The sequence below is a fragment of the Microtus pennsylvanicus genome, chromosome 6 (genome assembly GCF_037038515.1).
Source record: "Microtus pennsylvanicus isolate mMicPen1 chromosome 6, mMicPen1.hap1, whole genome shotgun sequence".
In the NCBI taxonomy this organism is placed as follows: domain Eukaryota; kingdom Metazoa; phylum Chordata; class Mammalia; order Rodentia; family Cricetidae; genus Microtus; species Microtus pennsylvanicus.
In genome coordinates, this window is record NC_134584.1 from 74,183,867 (window position 1) to 74,205,034 (window position 21,168).

The following is a 21,168-nucleotide window of genomic DNA, read 5'->3' on the forward strand; positions in this document are numbered from 1 at the left end:
AGAGAAGGTGAAAGCTCAGGGTGAATGCCAACCAATGCACAGATAGATGAATGGTGGCGCTTTATTACGGAGCCTAAGTGACTGCAAACAGGCCATTATCAAATCTCTTTGGTGACAAAGCTCCATGTGGAAGGGGACAAATAAAAATAAGTACATTAAGCACAATAAATCACAGGGACCTGTCGTTGAGACCTATTATCCCTGGGGCATTACTAGGCTGTTTTCCTCTGGGCTTTCAGCTATTGGATCCTGGTTTATTCCTCATTGTTTTAATATTGCATCCATTATTCTCTGCACCATGAAGAGCCTGCTGTTTCTCTGCACTTCTGGGTAGCAAGGGCATAATTTGTTTTATGACTTGCTGAGGAGGGTGGCTGGTGTTTTTTCCCCCTCATCTTTAAAGGATGCATACAATAATCATAGGAACAAGACCCTGATTTAAAAAAGAAGACCTGACCGTGCCATTCCTTCCATTGCGGTCCAGTGATATGATCACAGCTGTAGCAACTCAAAGGCACCCAATAGGAAGGCTCTGTAATTTCTTTGGGGGGCATCACCTGAAAAAATGTAAGTCTTGTTTCAAAGAGTTACTGAATCATGACAAAGGTAGCCTGGGCTCGGGAGAGCCAGCAAGCAGCTGGAACTCCAAAGTGGAGGTTTTACTACTCCATTGGTGTGACCTTGGACAAGTCCCTTGATTTTTCTGGACCTATAACTAAAAGGTATGAAACCATAAATTTTATGGTTTGTCTTATTGTCTACACAATAATCCAGCTAATCCACATGCCTCTTTAAAACCCTAGAAACTCCTATCTTTCAACGAGACACAGAGGAAGTATGAAACACTTTGATAACAACACTTCTATTTCCTCCTTTCTCCCCACCAAAGAATGCCTCTGAAGAGAAAAATTATGTAATGGCCCAAATCTTGTGCCAATGGTTCCTTCTTCTCCCTGCCTTCTCAATCTGTGAGATTGTATTTTTCTAGGACAGCTCACTGCATATCTAGTCAAGTCCTCTTCTGATATTATCCATCAGGAAGTAAGCAGAAGGAAAAGTGCTTAAGGAGAGGCTGTATTGGGTCAGATCACCACAGCGGAGGCCATTAGACTCTTCCCCACTGGAAGTGAACAAGACAGCAAATTCCCTCAACTCTTTTGCAAGATGCCTGCCAACTACTGCATGTAGTGAAGAGACATCAATATTCCTTCCAGGTATCCCCATTTCAATTACTGTATCTAAATCTCCCCACGAAAAAGAACACTTCTTGCAATGTAACACTTCCAAGTGTGGCTCTGTATGAGGCCAGCATATAACCAAATTGATCCCAGAACTTCATCATCCATCTGAGAGGCAGTGACATAAAATCTGCCAGCTGACAGCACCCAACTATCAAAATACTCCATAAAGGACTCAAATTCAGAAAAGGAAAGAAAAAAGTTACAAGCTTTCCTGTGTTAGAAATAGAGCTGGGTTTTACGGATCATCAAAGCTTGTTGAGCAGCCTCTTGGTAGTGGAATAAAGATTCTGTCTAGCCAAGCGATGCCTCTGGTTTTGCAAAATTTGATGTAACAGCCCAATAAATACCAAGTGGAGTTAGATATATGGTAGTTTTTAGCCCAGAACTGCAGGTGACAAGCAAAAAAAGAAGAAGTGGCTTTGCCTAGAAACAAAAGGGTTAGGAACAGCCTAACCTGGTCATTGAACCCTGCCTCGCTGAGTAAAAGTGTTCCACGTAGAGACTTTATTTTATTATCCTCCTCACCCCAGGGGGGTTGGTGTACAATTCTGGCACATTGCAGATGGTCAGCAATTGCAGGTCAATGAAGGAGTCTGGGCAAAGTGACATTAACTACTGTGGCCTTCAGAAATGCTAATCTGATGATGAAAATTAGGCTAGCATATATTTAACAAAGAAGTTGAGATTTCTGCAGCAGCTTAAGCATCTTTTAAAAAAATGAAGAGCTATATGCAATCGCACATGCCTGAAATACAGGCATTTGATTGGAGAAGTAAGAAGACAATGAGTTCAAGGCTAGCCTGGGCTACACAAGACACCGTCTCAAAAAAAAAAGAGCTACAAAACAAACAAAACACAAATTCAAGACATGCCTACCTCTGACATTTGTGTTACAACTGAAGCTAAAAGAAGCCAAAGAAACACACACACACACACCCTTGAACTGTAAGTGTGAAGGTTTCCAGGGTTTCCAAGGTTTGTTTGTGGCTTTGGTCCCTCACCATTACAAGTGATTAGAAGATTCAAGAAAGAAACTTTTTTCTTAGTCTCTGTCCTCAGTGAAGCTCTTTTGAATTCCAAAACCTAAATCACAAAAATAAATTAATAAATGCAGAATGTACCCACATGTTATGCTCCCCATAAAAGATTCAAAAGCTGGAATGCATACCCCAGGATCCATACCAATTTACACCAATGGCAGCAGTCAGTGCCCATCAATTCAGTCAGAGAAGGCAACCAATCCATAAGTCTAAGGGTGTAGACCCCACCACAGTGATGTGTCCCTCTCAATCCAGGACCAGAATTCTCCGAGTCCTACCTAGCACGTAACTTCAGTCAAAATTCAAATTTTACTTCTCAAAGAACTTTTCATTTAAAAAACTCACAGAGCCTATCATGGGTAAGACCCAGAACCTGGTTTGATATCATAGACTTCATATGGGGGCCTGTGCCATCACCCTGCGAATACATACAGATGCTTATTACCTACACTAGGCGTATGTCGCAATAAACCTATTGTAAAAGGAAAATGACGTATGCCATACACCTTACCTAACAAACTCAGCAGTGTGCTACACTTCAGAGCACAGGTAGTTTACTGCTTTGGTATACTGGATGACAGACAGCTACAGCTCCATGCTGCTTTACACCATCCCGTGGAGACTCTACTCTGTATCACCCAGGAAAAGATCACAGTTCAAAACCCAAAGGCATATCACATCCACATCATACCAAAGTCAAAAGATTCTAAACTGAACCTTATAGCAAGTCAGAAGCCATCTGTGTTCTAGGATACCTTCTCACAAGATTGTGCTTGGTCTCTGAGCTGAAGGTGGGAAAGGATGATAGTCCCTGTTTCACAGATAAGAGACTATGAAGCTGAGAGGACACAGGTTTTATTGTCACCCTTTCTGCTTCCAAAAGATAACCCACAATATCTCATAAAGAATTCTTAAGAATAAGGTTTTCATGGAAGTGATCACATTAAGATGAGTATTAGTATAAGCCCTAACCAAACAGCTGGTACCAGCACAGAAAGAAGAATTTTGAGGCTGAGAGATGGTTCACAAGCATAAGGAGCAGAATTCAGAGCCCCAGTACCAACATAAATGCAAGCAGGTGTGGTAGCCCACCTGTAATCAAAGCACTGTAGAAGCAAGAAATTACCAGAGCAAACTGGTTAGCCAGCCCATGAGGTCTGGGTTCCACATTATATACAATGTGGAGAGCAATAGGGAAAGACACTGCACAACAACCTCTGAACCTACATGCACACATGTGCATGAACACACATGTGCCCCTTGATAGTCAGTCTGATTCTCTCAGGGATGGAATTGCTTTCCACCCAGATAACCTCTAAGCAAGAGGTGATAAGTGCATTGTAAGTACATCTTGTAGCAATGATCTTTCTAGAGCATTAAGCTTATAATTTTTTTTGGTGACAGGTAAGGAAAATTAAAATGAAGGATGCGGGGTTGACACAGAAAAACTACAACTTAACAAGACAAAGTCTACCGCCACATCGCTCATCTGATGATCCATTATCACCCCACTCAATGAGTACACGGCAATTAAAACAACAGTTAACACACTAGCAAGAAGAGTGACAAAACAGATAAATGGGCTGGTCTGTCATCTGCTTAATGTTAAAGATGATAAGCTCAGAAACACATGAACATCATTTCAAAACAAAAGTAGCCCTTTTGTGATTTGGTCAACTCATCTATGAACCCCTACCTTTTGCAAAATGTGATCCCTAAGACACAGAAAACAAGATAACAACTGTCATACATAGACACATTAGCTCTAACACCTGAAGACTTCAGTAAAGTTTTTGACCACAGAGAATCAGCTACCCTATGCCAAGAATAGAGAGGACAGTTCTCGCTACCACAAAGTTGTAAGTTAGGGCCTCTGTACGCTCATTTTACAAACAAAGACCACCCTTAGGATTTGTTTTTTAATGATAATGGCAATGCTACAAGTCCAAGAGTCAGCATTGAGCCTAAGCAGATAATAAACAATGACTTCTCGAATTTTGCATGCAAATGGATAGAAATAAAAAACACTATCCTGAGTGAGGTATCCCAGACCCAAAAAGATGAACATGGGATGTACTCACTCATAATTGGTTTCTAGACATAAATAAGGGTCACGGAGTCTACAATAGGTGAACCTAAAGAAACTAAATAAGAAGGTGAACCCAAGGAAAAACATATAGTTATCCTCTTGGCTATGGGAAGTAGACAAAATTGCCGGGGAGAAAATTGGGATCTTGGGGGTGGGTGGAGTAAGGGGAGATGGGGAGAGAAAAGTTAGAAGGGAAGGAGGGGGGGACTTGGGGAAACAGGAGGATTGGGATAAAGGAAGGTTGGACAGGGGAGCACGGAAGCACAATTCTTAGTTAAGGGAGCCACTTTAGGGTCGGCAAGAGACTTGACCCTAGAGGGGCTCCCAGGAACCCATGGTGATGTCCCCTGTTAGTCCCTTGGGCAACTGAGGATAGGCAACCTGAAATGACCCTATCCTATAACAATACTGACGAATATCGTGCATACCACCATAGAACCTTCATCTGGTGATGGATGGAGATGGGGACAGGGACCCATACTGGAGCACTGGTCTGAGCTCCCAAGGTCCTAATGAGGAGCAGAAGGAGGGAGAAGATGAGCAAGGAAGTCAGGACCATGAGGGGTGTACCCACCCACTGAGACAAGGGGGCTGATCTAGTGGGAGCTCACCAAGACCAGCTGGACTGTGACTGAAAAAGCATGGGATAGAACCAAACTCTCTGAACATGGCAAACAATGAGGGCTGATGAGAAGCCAAGGACATTGGCACGGGGTTTTGACCCTACTTCATGTTCTGGCTTTGTGGGAGCCTAGCCAGTCTGGTTGTTCACCTTTGTAGACATGGACGGAGTGGGGCAGACCTTGGACTTTCCACAGGGCAGGGAAACCTGACTGCTCTATGGACTGGAGAGGGAGGGGGAGAGGAGTTTGGGGGAGGGGGAGAGGGGTGGGAGGAGGGGAAGGGAAAGGGGAGGCTGGGAGGAAGCGGATACTTTTTTTCCTTTTCTCAATAAAAAAAGAAAAAGAAAAAAAATTGTCCTGATCCTTACCACCTCATTCCAAGCATTTTAAGATAATTGTCCTGACCCTTACCACCTCATTCCAAGCATTTTAAGCAGATAATTGTCCTGACCCTTACCACTTCATTCCAAGTATTTTAAGCAAGCCAGTTGTCCTTCTGTACCTGTCCTCTCTGTTCCCTCAAAAGGAAAAAGTGTCCCCAAACAGCAGCCTGCAAAGACACCATCCCTGGGTTGCTTTGTCTACATTGACAGACCAGAATGTGCTACAAATTTGTGTTTCGAAGTTTGCGCAAAACTGGTCAAATATTACCTACTGAACAGCATTAAAACACATCCCTGCTAAGGGTAGGATTATGGCTCCTTGCCAAGCTCAAATACTGAGATGTCTGTAAATGAAGTCAGCAAATCAGGATGTGACTGTGTTTGGAGAGGAGGGGTCTCATGGAGGCTACAAGGGTAAAATACAGTCATTATCCTCACCTAGTGTGGTTTCATCCATAAAAGAAGGGCAGATTAGAGATCCATAGACAAAAATAAATAAAGATAAAGTAAAGACTAACAAAGGAGGCAGGCCTTGGAAGACACAGTCCTGCCACATTATTGCCTCAAAACTACTAGAAAATAAATTTCTGCAGCGGTGATAACACTTTTCCTGGAGAGTGATGAACTAACATCTATTCACCCAGATAGGATACTAATAAACAGATCAAAGAAATTACCCCATCCCAGCTCAGTTTCATAAACCCAAGTTTATTTGGCTAATTTATAATAGGAGCATGGGTGAAGTTGTTTATAACAGTAAACACAGAGCGCCACAAAAAAGTCCCACCCCAGATAGGTAATGACCTGGGGAAAACTGTATCACTGGAATTCCCAACCCAGTAACCTACTATATGCTGGAGCATCTCCCAAGACCACATACAACTAGAGAAGGAATGGGTGGGAGGGAGAGACTAGAATCACAGAAGGAGTGTTCACAGGCCCAGTATTGTGAGGGTCTCATTGAACATCACGCTGCTTGGATTCAAAGGATAATCACCAGTTTCTACAACAGTTGTTGAAGTCCTCCCACACACCCACATACAGTATTGTTATATCATCCCTGGCAAACTAATCTACATGGGGCCCACTATTTTTAAGTTACCTTTTTAAGATGTTTAAGGAATAAAACCATGTTAAGGGAGGAAAAAGTCACAAAATGTACTGTGTTGAGGATTCCTTGTCCTTTCGACTAAGGTTTTGACATGACAAATGTAGGGAATGGAAGGCAACTCCCAGGCCATCCTGTCAGTGGCTACGTGGACATCCCAAGAGGAGAAGCTGGTGGCTGGGGGCAGTAGAGGAAGCACACACAAGAGAATAAGCATAGTGGCATCTAAACTTCAGGTATGCTACAGAACTATGGAAAGTCATTCAAATATGACTCATGACCTTTCCCAACCTGCTCCTGAGATGTGACTCTTCTACCAGAATAGGACTATTACTTTACCAGATAAGACTGGGAAAAGACACACTCCCCTTCAGCTGAGATGGTGAGTTGGGTAAGATGGAACACAGGCTCCAGGAACCCTCACAGTCACCCAATAGGGAGAGCTTTCCTAAGAGTGAAGACAACATGAGGAGAAAGCAGAAGAAAGGATCAACTGATGTACAAGGACACTTAAGAACCTGCCTGGCATACCCTGCAACGTACCCTGAACTCTCCAGTCCAGAGACAGGACTGCCCTTCCCTTCCCCTTTCTGCCCTTCCCTATATAATCCTGCCATTTTGGCTACACCTGTCCTTTTTTATCATTTTTCACCCTTCACCTTCCTAGCCTCTTGGTCTCCTGCTCTCACCTCCCCGTTGTCCTCACATGGCCCGGCTTAGGGTCATGTTCACTGTGGATTCTCCAGATATCTCTGCCTCAAACTACACTCTTCTTCATATCTACAATAAATCTTCTCTTCTCCCATATCTAGGAGAAGTCATGTCCTCCTTTTATTTATTTTTTCTTTCACCCTCCACCATGACCTCGGGGCAACAGTATAACCCTTCTATTTATTGCTAAGGACATGCAGTCAGTACAGTTGAGAATGCTTTAAGAAACAAATTCACATCATGCTAGCTACCCCTGCAGGAAAGGAAGGCTCTCCAGGTCCAGTAGAAAAATACCACATTACACCAGCCCAGTCTACACCACACTAAAATAGCAGTATCACCATTTATTGGTCAAACAGTACTTCTGAGTTTAGGATAAAGCCCTGAAGATAAAGAGCCTTAGGTACAGTGGGAGCTGATGACAGGTAAACCACAGGCTAGTGAGAGAGGCAGAATTGTGAAAAGGGGGCAGCACTCAGCAGAACAGACAGTACCAATATCATTCAGCACCCAGAACCAGGAAAGCTAGGAAGGGCTTCTTAGGCTGGTTTCAGGTAGGAACTAGAAATGTTCCATGCAGAAAAGGAGGAAAAAGTTGAACAGGCAAAGAAAGTAAGTACAGACCTTGTCAAGTTTGGGCAAAATAACTAATAAATAGGGAAACTATGAAGTTAGGGATTGGAGGTCCCTAAGTGGGGAGTGGAGGGAAGGAGATGAAGCAACTGTGCTGGAGATGGTTCACAATAAGCTTTGTGTGTCCCATTAAAAAGGTAGAAGCTTTCTAGTCACTAGCCAGTGAGGGCAAATCCACAGACTATTCTAGCAAAGTTCTTACTCCCCAAAGGTAAGTAGAATGCCCTACTTAAAAAAAAAAATGTGGCTGTCTAGAATGGCTTACTCTAACATTACACAAAGAATGTCCCCACAGTCCAGCAGAAAACAACATGGCAGACATGAGGGTAGAGGTCAGAGCCCTGACCAGGCTTCTAATGTGAAGCACAATCCAGATGGAAGAATTCTTAGCATCTGCTCTCAGCCCCTGCAGGTACCATAGAAGCCACTTGTGAAGAAAAGAAATTTCTCTATTATGTCTCTTACTGAGTATCGGACAAAACCCAGGAAAAGATTGTTCTATCACTCTGGGTCCATTTAAACAAACCTCTAATGAGAGAGGCTCAAGACGACCTCACCAAAGTCCCGTCCCCATCACAGCCTAAGGAGAAACTATTTTTAGATTATGGCTGGGTCATGAGTTGACTTTATTCCAATGAGGCTGCCTTTAGGATGAGTAATGATAATCATCTCCAACATCAATGTCAAGCTTAAGTTGAGCCAATGATGAAGACTGGAAAAGTTTTCAGAAACATCTGTTGGCCTCTGTCCTGTGGCAACAATTCCATCCAGGGATTTTTTAGACAATGCATACTGCTACACTTGAGAGGGTCCTCCAGAATTTTCCAATGTGCCATTGTCAGACAATGGAGCCTACCTACTGTGAGGTATTTGGGTTAAGCAGCGTGTATTAGTTACTTTCTTCATTGTGTCTGCAATGACTTTGCTAAAAGACTCTAGCTGGTTTCTTCTCAAACCTCCCAAGTTAGATATCTGTGCTTTTGTCAACCTCACCTGGCCTGACTTCCCTAGAATCCTTTCACTCATGGTTTAATTACTTCACACCCAAGAGCCTGACTTTAATACTGCCTCTTCCACAGAATTTTAGAACAATTCCTACTTCTGGTTCCCATGAACACCTTCAGCTAAACACTCCCCAACATCATCCCCCGCTTTCTATTCGGGCCCCGCAACTCATCTGTATCTTATTTTGTGCTTCACTCAGACACATTTTCCCCAAACTCTCCAACTTTGTTTCTTAACGTCAACAGCAGAAGTCTCTAGTCTTAATTCAACACGTGTCTGTAAAGGATCTCTAAGTGCTAGAAATTTATGGAATGCTCCCATGAATTTTAAGATGGGTGTGGCCTCAGCACACAATGAGAGAAACAGTAAGGGATGACAACACCAGGGCTCTGCTCTGGATTTGGCATGGCCCCCGTCACTCTAATCATCTCATCTCAGATTCACAAGGATTCAAATGGAATATCATCCTCCTCTTCGATCCCTTCAGGCTACCAAGCAGTGTGCCAGTGTGCATCTCTTTCTGTTCCTACCTTTTTAGCATTTACTTCCCTACATTGGTCAAGGACATGAGTGAATGATCACTGCACCTCTATTCCTGCACATGGAAGAATCTGGTGGATGTTGGCTCCATGAGCCAAGGGAACACCATAAAGACATGGAATGTCACAGAGCCTGTAGTCAGGAAGGAAAGACTGTAACCAGACAGCAGAACAGTAAGGGTCTAACTAGCAAAGGAAGTAAGTGTATCAAAGTCATCTAAGAAGGCAAGTAGAACTTGGGAGTCACACAGGCTGAATGCAGAAAAGCCAGGGCAAGGCCAGCCCTCAGATAACCAGACTGAGGAAACATAACCACTAAGAGCTGAGTCCTGGTGACCTAGTCAAGAATGAGCCCCCACATTTTATGGGGGCTGTGAAAATAAAGTCACTAAAAGGGATTCTAATGGAGGCTTGTCTGTACTAAGGTACACTGAGTACATATGAAACACACTGAAGTAGAGAGTATGGAAAGACAGGAGAAAAACTGAGGACAGAGCAGAAAAATAGGGTGTATGAGACTGGAACCAAAGGCTGATAGAGATGGAGGATAGGAAGCCTGAACTCTAGTCCCACCTTCCCAGTGAAGAATCCTCCTTACCTCATTGGCCTCAGTATCCAAGGCTTAGGTATGAAAGAGCTGATCTCAGGCTTCAACTGCCTCCCTTAGGCTGAATGAAGGAACTGACCTGGGGACTCAGCTACCTCCTTCAGACTGAATGGTGTCCCAGCACAGCTGCTCTGATCACAGGGAGAAGCTGTCCATGCTAAATTAAGTCATGATCCTGAGGAGTTCAGATGAAGCAACTCAAGTTAACACAGATGGGCAAAGACGTCTACTGGGCAGAGGCCTCTTCCCTGACCTTTTCTCACTGAGGCAGTGTCTCTCCCTTCGATCCTGGAAATCTACTTCACCCTCCTAACACAAAAGCCATGGCCCCATCACAGTCATGACATAGCCACTGTCATTAGCACTAGAGATGCCAACATCCCCAATCACTCTAAGGCTTGTATTGAAAATGCTTTAAGACATTTTCAACACATCTTGTATCTGAATGTGAACCAGCTTGAGGGTACACACATTCTTCTCATTCCAAATAAGTTAAAAATCCCTATATATCAGAGGAAAGAGCATAGGGGCATTCCATTATGGCACTTACACACAGAGATAAGCCTTCAGAGAATTTATTTTGTTGATCTGAAATGCCAATGGCAAATTGAAAAGAAAAGCTCTGTAAAGTGGCTGCAGGTAGTTCAAGTTCATCCCATGTACACTGGGATCTGCTGAAATGTCCCCCTCCCTGGTCACTGCACCTCAACAGTGAAAACAGGGCTACCCTTTCATTCACTAAATTGATCATTTGGGGCTGATACTGTAACTACTTACTTCGGTGCTTAGTAAAGCACCAGTCATCATACTAGAGGTAGGAAAAAACCCACCCCATCCTTCTGCTTGTGTCTCCCAAGGAGAACAGTAAATGCCTCTCCCAGATAAGAGCCAGTATCTGTCGACAAAGCTGGAACACACTGTTGGCTTATTAAGGATCCATACAACTGTTCTGGAAACTAATGTAGGGGGTGGTGATAGCTTCCAGTCAGTCACACATGTCAACCTTATTCAAAAGAAAAAAATATGCATCTATATGTGTGAAGCAGTAGTCATCACTAACAGTAAAATAACACTCAAGACCCAATCCCTTTACAAATAATTTTAAAAACCTAAGAAATGCACAAGGCCTTCTGCTTCAGCAAATCCTCCTAATGCTAACGCTAACCATGGAGGGCTGGCGAGATCGACCAAGCTATTTCTTTCCAATTGGCCTTGGTAATTCAGAAAAGGACCCAGTGAAAAGCAAAGCTCTCCCAGTAGTCAGGGCTCCGTTTCCTTTGGCATCTGCTACCTGTCCAAAGCAAAGCCCCATAATGTGACAAGAACAGCTCCAATTATGGATGAGACTGTACTTTCCATTCTACCCCAGCCTGTGAGCCTGTGATTACCTGCAACTCCAAAATTACCTCTGCTGCCTTAAATGCCTCTAAGTCACTTCATTCCTAGAACAAACTCTCTTCTGAGGATTTGATAAAAGATATAGGTACTTGGGGGTCAGAGACAATACAACCACAAAACCCCCTATAGGACTGTAGCACTGACAGAATGATTGGCTAAGAGTGCGCTGACAAGCCTGATGATTGAGTTCCATCCCTGGGACCCAAACACTGCAAGAAAATTCCCAGGAGTTGTTTTCCAACTTCAACAAATGTGCCCTGGCACAAGTACAAATGAGTACACACCCAATTTAAGAAAAAGACAAAAGAAGAGTCAAAACTGGAACTATGAAAGTCAGAATCCTAGGAATACTTAGCTAACTTAGTTACTTGCTCTGGTGGCCAGTTAGTGAGCATGACCATTTAAATAACTCCTGTTCTGTAACACATCTGTATTGGGCTTCATGACAGGTAAGCCAAGTTGGCTACCCAGTAAAACATTCTAGTTTAGGATTCAAAAGTCTTGATATTACCTAATAGGTGAATCTCCTCAAAGTGTCCATTAGGACTGTATTCATAAAATAATTTCAAATACAATAAAAATGGAGGCCCATAATAAATCACTTCTGTAAAATAAAAATCCTTTCATAGCTCAAACAATTAATTATATTAAATTACTTGGTCTTAACAAAAGATTTTATACACCAAGTTCTCAAATACAGGACTCCCCAATTTAGCTTCAGTATTAACATAATAGCACAGATTCACAGATTCACATCGCACTTGAAACTTCTACTTTGCAATAAGCAGTGCTCTGCCCAAGGGAGACCAGAACCAACTCAACAACAAGGTGTGGTGCACTCTTCCTGACGATGTGACTTCCACACTTTCATCTTCATCCAACCTCTCCCCTACAAGGTCAAATGGAAGGACTTCCTTCTGAAGGTATCAGGCAGAATCAATTCCTGTTTTTATCTACTTCATTTTGAAACAGTTAAAATGATCATTGTTTTTGCTTTGTTTTCTTTTTATCACAAAGCTCTTCTTTCTCAAGTAGTACCTAAGTGGTGTAGGAGGTCCTTCTGTATCAGACCCCATGGTTCTCCTGCCCAAGGACGCTGTTTAGACTCAGGCCGGGGTTAAAGTAGCCGAGTGGCAGGACACAGCCCCATCCTCCTTACTACATAACATTCCAGGGTCAATCTATCTGCAAGCAAGCAAGCTTTTTCATATGTTCATGGCCTCACGTACAAGAGGTTCTATAAAGTTTGCAACAAAGAGCAAAGGCTGACATTCTTCTTAAACACACCTTTGTACTGTTCAGGTCTCTTCCAATTCAGAGCAGAGAACTAAAGCCCTACTTGTTGATCTAAATCTTGCTGTTAACTAGCTTAGGTTGGGCCTCTCCCTATTCAGGAGTCTAAACTGCTAGATATAAAGTAAGCAATGCCTTATGGACAGATGCTACCCAGAATCTTAAAGCAACCCATCCAATACAGGCATAGAAGATGCAAAGCAAACGAGCAAGTACTAAAAATACATGTAGACACACACACATACACATACACCTTTTATTACCTCTGTCCTGGCTCCTGATCTTAATTAAACATACATGGTCCTGGAAATTACAATCGCAACTTTGAGTTTCTGTTCTTTCTAATACCCTCAGAGAGCATAGCTCCACTATTGATCCTCTTCCTTACCACATGCAGGCAGTCCTAGAGAGTCTAGACTAAGAGGATTTGCCATTAGGAATGCAACCAGCAGCAGACAGAAAGCATTAAAAATTGTGTCCAGAGCTGGAGAGATAGCATGGCAGTTAGGAGTACTTGCTGTCCTTGCAGAGAACCTAGGTTCAGTTTCCAATATCCAGAGACAGCTTATAAGTCTATAACTATAACTCCAGGGAATTCGGTGTCCTTTGATGTGGGATTCCCCTCTGTATGCTGTGAATACATTTTATTAGCATCAGTTAATAAAGAAGCTCCTTTGGCCTATGGCAGGGCGAACATAACAAGGCAGAAAATCCAAGCAAGGATAGAGAAGGAAAGAAGGTAGAGTCAGAGAGATGCCATGTAGCTGCCAAAGGAGAAAGACAACAGAACCTTACCAAGTAAGCTACAGCCTCATGGCTATACACAGATTAATAGGAATGGGTTAATTTAAGATGTAAGAGCTAGCTAGGAATATAACTAAGCTGTCGGCAAAACAATGTTGTAATTAATATAGTTTCTGTGTGATTATTCTGGTCTGAAATTAAAGTACAGTCTCTATTTACAGTCCTCTTCTGGAACCTGGGGGCACAGGCATGTATACAGTATTTTACAATCAGGCAAGACACTCAAACACGTAAAGTAAAAATAAGTCTTTAAATAAAATTAAAAATAAAAATTGTGACTATATTAAACATGTAGACATTTTTCTCTGTCATTTACTTTCTAAACATCACACTGTAATTCATGTATCATTTACATTGGGGTAGGTATTATAAATAATGTAGATGTTATAAAACTATATAGGAGGTGTACATAGTTTATATGCAAACACTAGACCATCTTAGAAAAGGAGCTTAAACATCTGTGAAAATTGGTATTAAGGGGGAGGAACCTAAGAATCAATCACCTACAGAAACCAAGACCAAGGAAAAAAACTAAAGTTTACCACTGCAACACACAAAGGTTGACAGACATGTACATGCATACTCCCATTTTCAACAGTATAAACCTCTCCTAACAACAAAGAAAGTTGAGACTAGAATGGAAATGATTATGATACTGAAACGCTGTTAAGGTGTGAAACACAGCCACAACTCTATCTGGATCTAAAGCTGACAAAATAAATTTAGTCTAATAGGAGGCAGTTTTGGCCTCACCATACTGTATTATGTGTTAAGTAACTGAGTTCTTTATCACACTGCTGTGTAAAAACACAATGAAACCCCGGATGTCACTCATGTACACAGAAGGCAGATGTAGGGTTGAAAAGGGACCCTTTATTTGCCTGCTAATAGCTTTTGAAAGGACATGAAAAATTCTACATGGAGAACAACAGACACCAAAATATTTGTCTATATTTAATAACAATATGGGGTAATCAACTAGTTTCTTAGACTTGCCTGACAACCATTTTTGCCCTCTTTTGATTATACAGAGAATGAGGATAAGATACAATCTCTAGCATGGGGCCCTGTTAAGTTACTAACCTCCCAACTCCAAGTTTTCCTTTCCTAGAAATTCTCCTTTTCCAGCTGCCATTCCACATGACTGATGTACAATGGGGTACATGCTGCTGTTTCCCTTATTCCCACTAACCTGGGAAACTAAAAGTCGTCCTTTGAACACACCTGCACAGTAGTACTCAGCTTGCAGGAGTGGATGTCTGTCTGCCACCCGTGACCAACAATGAGTCAAATGAAGAGCCTCCATGACCTGCACACAGGGTAAGGCACTTGTACCAATGTTCAAAAGCAATCACTCCTTTCCAATAGAAAAGTACAAAATCACTCCTTTCTAATAGAGAAGTGTACAGCAGTGAAGCCACATAACCCAAGCCATCATCATTCCTGCCTCTCTGAGAATCTCTAGCCACAAGACACATCCACCTTGTTCACCAACCCTACAGAAGGCCGGTATTCTGCCTCAGGTACCTCCTCCCCCTCTGCCAAAGGGCTTCCCTCAAATTCCTAAGACTCCCGTTATGGCTTAGAACCACAGATCAGATGCTCTCAGGCTTTCACAGGCTGTTACTCAATGACAAGTCTAACCACATTCCCCTTTTCCAATCTCTTACCTCTTGGTTATATTACACCTATGAGAATCAATTTGTAAAGCCTTAATAGAAGGTAAGACTCTATATTTATCATTTTTCATAGACCACAATAGCAGTACTCCTTAAACTACCTACACATACATTATACTTTTGAGTAAAAGGTCGCAGATGCAATCTAACAGACCCCAGAGTTCCAGGCAATGAAATGACTTGCAGAATTTTGCAAGTTCCAAACAAAATTAATTCTACATGCTGAATCAGGCTTCTTAAGACTCCAGTAGTGCCTAGATCTTGATGTATGTAATTTGTCCTTTGAGTGCCAATATTTTGGAATGGGCAGTCTCTTAAGACTCTTCCTTCTTACCTTGTGTGTCTTTCATAAGAATTAGCTGCTAGCGGGGCGGTGGTGGCACATGCCTTTAATCCCAGCACTTGGGAGGCAGAGGCAGGCGGATCTCTGTGAGTTCGAGACCAGCCTGGTCTACAGAGCTAGTTCCAGGACAGGCTCCAAAACCACAGAGAAACCCTGTCTCGAAAAACAAAAAAAAAAAAAAAAAAAAAAAAGAATTAGCTGCTATGCACAGACTTGGGCCAAAGGGCTTTGTTCTTCAGGGAAATACAATTATCTTCTAATTCTGTTAGAAGAATCCCAGACACTAATGATTTAACACTGTTCAAATTGCAGAGAGCATCTAAGCCCAACCATGCTGTCAAATGATATGTTACCATCTGTGTAAGGAATGTACTTTTAAGAAGATGACAGCAAGAAACTTGATGGAATTAATCTCAGAGATGTTTTGAAGAAGTGTTATTTTTGAAATCTGGGTTATATAGTCCAAAAGTCCCCCTCATCTCCCAAGGAGGAGGGGCTGGGTATGTCACTCAGTAGAAGTATGAAGCCATGAGTTTGAACCTCAGAACTACAAAGGGGATGGAGGGATAGTTACAAGTAATATTAGGTAATTTAAAATTAGCATGACCCCATGAAAAAGGCAGGAGTTTACAGGAGACTATCTTCCCAAAATGTATAGTCATTATATGCTTAAAACACTATAACTGAATCTGACCAGCTTTGTAGTTAACAATCAAGTTGTCCACATGACACTGTAGATAAAACCAGGCCCATCACACAAATATTGGAATCCATTCACTAATGCAAGCACAAGTTGGGTACCAAAAAGTTACAATTATGAGCTTTAACAAAAAGCCATGGCTGTTTCTAGCATCTGTTCTTGGTCTTTGTGCTTTGGTGGTGGAATAGAAAACCAGTCCGCCCTAGTGTCCTGTAGGTGGCTGGAGGGCTGAGACATTGTGAAAAGCAGTCTCCTCCGTCAAGCATTGACTAAAAAACAGGAGAACCTAGGAAAACGTTGGAAACCTAGAAAAGAATTCTCATGACCTATTAGAGGATTAAACCTTTGATTTTATTTCTAAGGTTCTTCCAGTTTAAACTTAAAAAGTCAAAGGAATCCATATCCTTTCACATCTAAAATATCAGTCCACAATTCAGACCACTCACAAGCTGTCTGTGCTGACCCAGGTTGGAGGGAATATCTGCTTTAGAAGCCTCTCTGTCCTACTAAAGGAGTTTGCTGCCTTTCTTTAACACTGGCAAATTCTGATAGCTTCTGCCCCTCTGAATGGAATTAACAGGCCCCAGCTCGACAAAATGTGTGTTCTCCTCAAGCAATTTTCACTAAGGTAAAAAGCACACTTCAAAACTAAAGGTACACAAGAGATGTGTGACACCGTCACGCAAGTTTTCCTTGAGTCTTTTTTCTCTCCTAGTGAGGCCCCAGCCTAGGTGAGTAATTCATCCATGTCATCCATTTGTAATGATGAGATGAGAAAAGAAACCATCATTTGTCCTTTTCCGAATTTAGAACCTTGCCCTATCTCGAGTCTATCAAATTGTTCCTGAGGTGGGAAGGCAGGAGAGGCAAGGAGGAACATTAGTCTCAGGTTACTGCATCCACCAGAGATTAAGCACTTTGGGTCCCCACTATGTCAATACAGGCATCTGCACTTAGGTGATGTGCACCCCCACCCCTCTCTACTCCTTGTGTCCCCTTGAAGGGAGAGTCTGAGTTCTTTCTTGAGAGACTTACGTAAGACCCTGTAAAACTTCCTGTGACATTCACTGAAAATGTAAGCTGCTATTTTGCTCCCTCGGGAAATCATTTTAAAGGACTGAGTGACAAAATTCACAGATTCAGAATTGAGCAGAAACCTACTCAACCCAGGTGCACCAGCACAGGAACAGGAAAAAAACGCATCCCTATTAAACAGGGTCACCCAGGGGATGGACTGAATGTGCAAGAAACAATCTGTTCCCTTTGGCGTGACCCATTTAAAAGCAGATTGTTTCGAGGAAGCCCATAAGTTTAAAAAAATCTCACTCTGGCAAAGACATGGCTTGTAGAAAGAACTGTGGTTACATAGTGGGAGCGTTTCAAAGCGATGAACAGCACAACTTCATGATGCTCAAACTTTAGTCACCATCCCAACGTCCAGAAGCAATGGCATTCACAAGAAATTCTGTCTAGACCAGAACGGATCAAGAATAAACTTGATCCCTACAAGAAGTTTAGTCTAAAAGGAAGGATCAGGTGTGTTGGCTGTTCTTCCTCTTGTGGGTATTGGCGCAAACCATCCACTCTAACCTAAAAAGCTTCTTGCAAAATGTGGATGCACACCCCCAAACCGTCCTCTCTTCAATTAATTGCAAAGCAAGTTCTAGGGGCAACCCATCATGAAAGGCGGGTAGGTGAGCAGGGCAGAATGGCGGGAAGGGTCCTAGGGTAGTGGGAATAGAGCACCTCCAGATGTTAGAGAACTCCCACACATAACATCCCACCCCACCATTGTCTACCTACATCTGTCCGCCTATGAGCCTGTCATACCCTGAGACAGGTCCTGAGAACAGCAGAGATTTAGGGTCTTCAACCTCCTGTTTTTCCAGAACTCAAAGCCAAGTCAAAAACGGTGTGCCCTCCGTCTTCCACAATAACCTAAGCACACCGGGTATCAGCCACAGGTATGGGTAGCTTGTTAGGGCACTTCTCACCAAATCGCCTCACAAAGAGGTTCTCTCGCAACCTAGGGCTCTTACCTTGGCCTTGACTACCCAGGAAAAAGAACACTCCGGAAGAGCTGACACTGGAAAGCTTGGTGACACTGACGCCTAAGAAATGTAGGGGGTCCGGGTCGGTATCCCAGCAGGTGCCGTTTTAACCCGACGGTCGGTGCCAAGTGTAGACTTCGGGACAGCCTTAGGCTCCAAATATCACAGGAAAGGTCCGGGTAGCCGCGACAGAGCACTGTCCCTTCTTTCTCCTCCTCCTGGGCTGCTGTCGGGAGCTGTGTCTCGCCAAAAAGACTCTTCCAAGCCGGGAGCGTCTCGCGTGGGCAGGGGCCTGGGGCGGCCCAGGGTTGGGTCCCGCGGGAACCAGCGCCGGGAAGAAACGCGGAGCGGACACCCTACCGGCTCCACCTAGCCGCTTAGCCCCTTCAGGGCAGGGCCTGCCCACAACCCTCCGGCGAGGCGAGTGAGTGCGGCCGCGCCCCGGCACCAGCGCCCCGGCTCGGGAACAGCGACCAGGCCGGGAGCTGCTCAGCGGGCCCTGGTGGCGAGAGCAGCGAGCGTGCACAGGGACCGGCGGTAGCTGGTCCCAGTGACCCTCCCCCCACCCGGGCCTGCGCGCCGGCCCGCGAGTGCACGAGAAGCGGGAGCTGAAGCGGGCCTCGCCCTGGAGTGGGGCGCGGGACCGGGGACTTGGGGCCGAGGTAGGCGACCCTTGGAAGGTCAGAGTCGCCGGGGCGCGGCAAGCGGGACGCAGCACTGTGGGTGCGGGGAACCCGGACGGGCGGCCCCCACCGCCGCCGACGCCTCCGAGACGCGCCGGCTTCCCGGAGCGCTCGGGTTTGGAACCGCGCGTCGGCTGCAGCCGCCGTGGGCAGCCTGGAGCCGCGAGCGGAGGGCGCGCGATCCCCGCTTCCCGCGCGCGGCCGAGCGGGAACCTCTGTGCGGGGACCCGCGTGGGAGCGCGCTGGCGAGCGCTGGGGTTCGAGCTCCGGGCTAGTCCTGCGGCCGCCGCGTGCTTAAAGCGTCCGGCTCGCTCAGCAGCTGCAGTGACTGTGTGTCAGTGTCATGTCTGTGCAGCTGGGGGTGGGGGATGCAATCCGGATTGGGTTCCAAGCTGGGGAGGGACCGGAGCATGCCTCGGGCCCCGCCCCCACCCCCGTGACCTCACGGACGACCAATGGACAGAGCCAGGAATAAGCGTCTCAAGTGCCCGCCCTACCTAGGCTCCACCCACGGCCAGGCGCCTCCCTCCACTCCTTGACTCTCCGGATAGCAGGAAGAAGCAACACCCGGAGCGGGGATCCCGGGCCGGGTCGTGGGGAAAGAGAGCTGGCTGGAGCTCCCCACCCTTCTTCTCCCACTTGGGCCGCTCCCGTCCGCTCCGGGATTGGAGGAAAGAGGGGGAAGGGAGGCAGACCGGATCCGCAGCTGCTGCTGTAGGACTGCCTGCCGTGGGGGTCACCGTGCCACCCACGATTTTACAAAATAGCGGTCTTTAGGAAGTAGGAAGTTTCTCCTGCTCTTTCTTCTGCTGGGGACAGGGGTATGAAGCAGCTGGAGCTGCGAAAAGTCCCCGCAGAAGGTTTTGACTGCATCTATTAGGATTCTGGATCCAAGAATCCTCTGCAAGACAATTTTTTTCAGGGGTATTTACATTTTTGTGCCCTCCCCAATACACACAGATGGGCCCCTTTCTAATTTTATTCTTGCTCAAATCCCCGCGTGCAACATCCCACTGGAGGGACTTCCAGCCTCCTGGTGTTAATGGTGAGGTTGGGGAGATGCCGAGAGTCCGCCCATGCAGCGGAGGAGCGCAGGAATTTTGTCTCGGTAAAAGGGACGGACTGTCCCTCCGGGGGCGGGGGGGGGGGGGGGGACCTGAGGCTGAAGCAGAGTCTGGGAAGAGAAAGAAGATACCGGCGGATGGACAACTCCAACTAGAAAACCGAGCTCCGAGAGGGCAATCCAGCTCCCAGGTTTTTTCCTCAACTCGATCCCAGGGTTTCTGGGGTCCCCTTCTTTCCCCCACCCCCCACCCCTGAGTCTTCACCTCTCCACCACACTACAAGCCTTGAGTCTCCGCTTTCCCCGTGCCTCTCTGCAGGCAATCCACACGCTTTCTTTTAAAGACTGGGAAGGATGGAGAGTGGAGGGGTGAGCAAAAAAAGCCTCCTAGCCTTTCCACCCGAGGTGGGGAACCACTCTTCCCTGGGAGTCTGCTCCACACACACACACACACACACACACACAGCCGCTAGCTCTGGCCTTGGTACTTACACACCAACACTCTTCTGCTCACTCCAAGTTGCCCTCCAGTCTCTAGAAACCAATACCCATTCCACCACCATCAGGGTCTCTCCCCTAGTTCCCGATAATATTTACCTAATCAGTGGTAGCCCCAGTGGAGAAGGCGAAAGGAAGGTAGCGATTGCACAGCAAAGTCCCTGGCAAAGAATTAAAAAACTTTTGCTTCCCAGCTTTGGGATAGTAAACCGCGATGCTGGGGCCCAGATATCTTAACTCTGCCGGGATGACTTTCAACGTGAAAAAAAGCAGATCGTATCTGGTGTTGATGCCATTATTGTGCCGGAGAAGAACATTATATGATAAATTATTATCTATTATCCTTGAAGCCATTAAAGTGTCAAAGTTTAATGTCAAGCCTTTAGCTGCCTTGAGCTCAAAAGCAGCTCAATACTTCCTCTGACGTACAGCTTTGTTCTAGAACGCCCAGTAAACAAGGAGATCGTTTTATTTATTTATTTATTTATTTATTTATTTATTTATTTATTTATTTATTGTGTGGCGCGAAAGACTTTCCTACTCTGTTCCTTCACCCACACACCAGCTCTTGCCCTGGAACTTGATAGAGATAAATAAAAGATAAACTTTTTATTTATCGCCTGGCTTCACTTCATATTAATGGTGTGAAAGTGCATTATTACAATACATTAACATGT

The 21,168-nt window shown here is 44.7% G+C and overlaps 1 protein-coding gene across 4 annotated transcripts in view; it reads right to left on the reverse strand.

Annotated features, from left to right (window-relative positions):
• The window catches only part of Large1 (LARGE xylosyl- and glucuronyltransferase 1), a 464,139-nt gene extending 445,767 nt beyond the window's left edge, over positions 1-18,372 (reverse strand). For 2 of the 4 annotated variants that reach the window (XM_075976475.1, XM_075976470.1), the window contains exon 1: positions 18,236-18,372. The gene's annotated coding sequence lies outside the window, so the exon portion shown is untranslated. The remainder of the gene's footprint in view (positions 1-18,235) is intronic. The other 2 variants (XM_075976476.1, XM_075976472.1) reach the window with 1 other exon arrangement.
• Between the last annotated feature and the right edge of the window lie 2,796 nt (positions 18,373-21,168).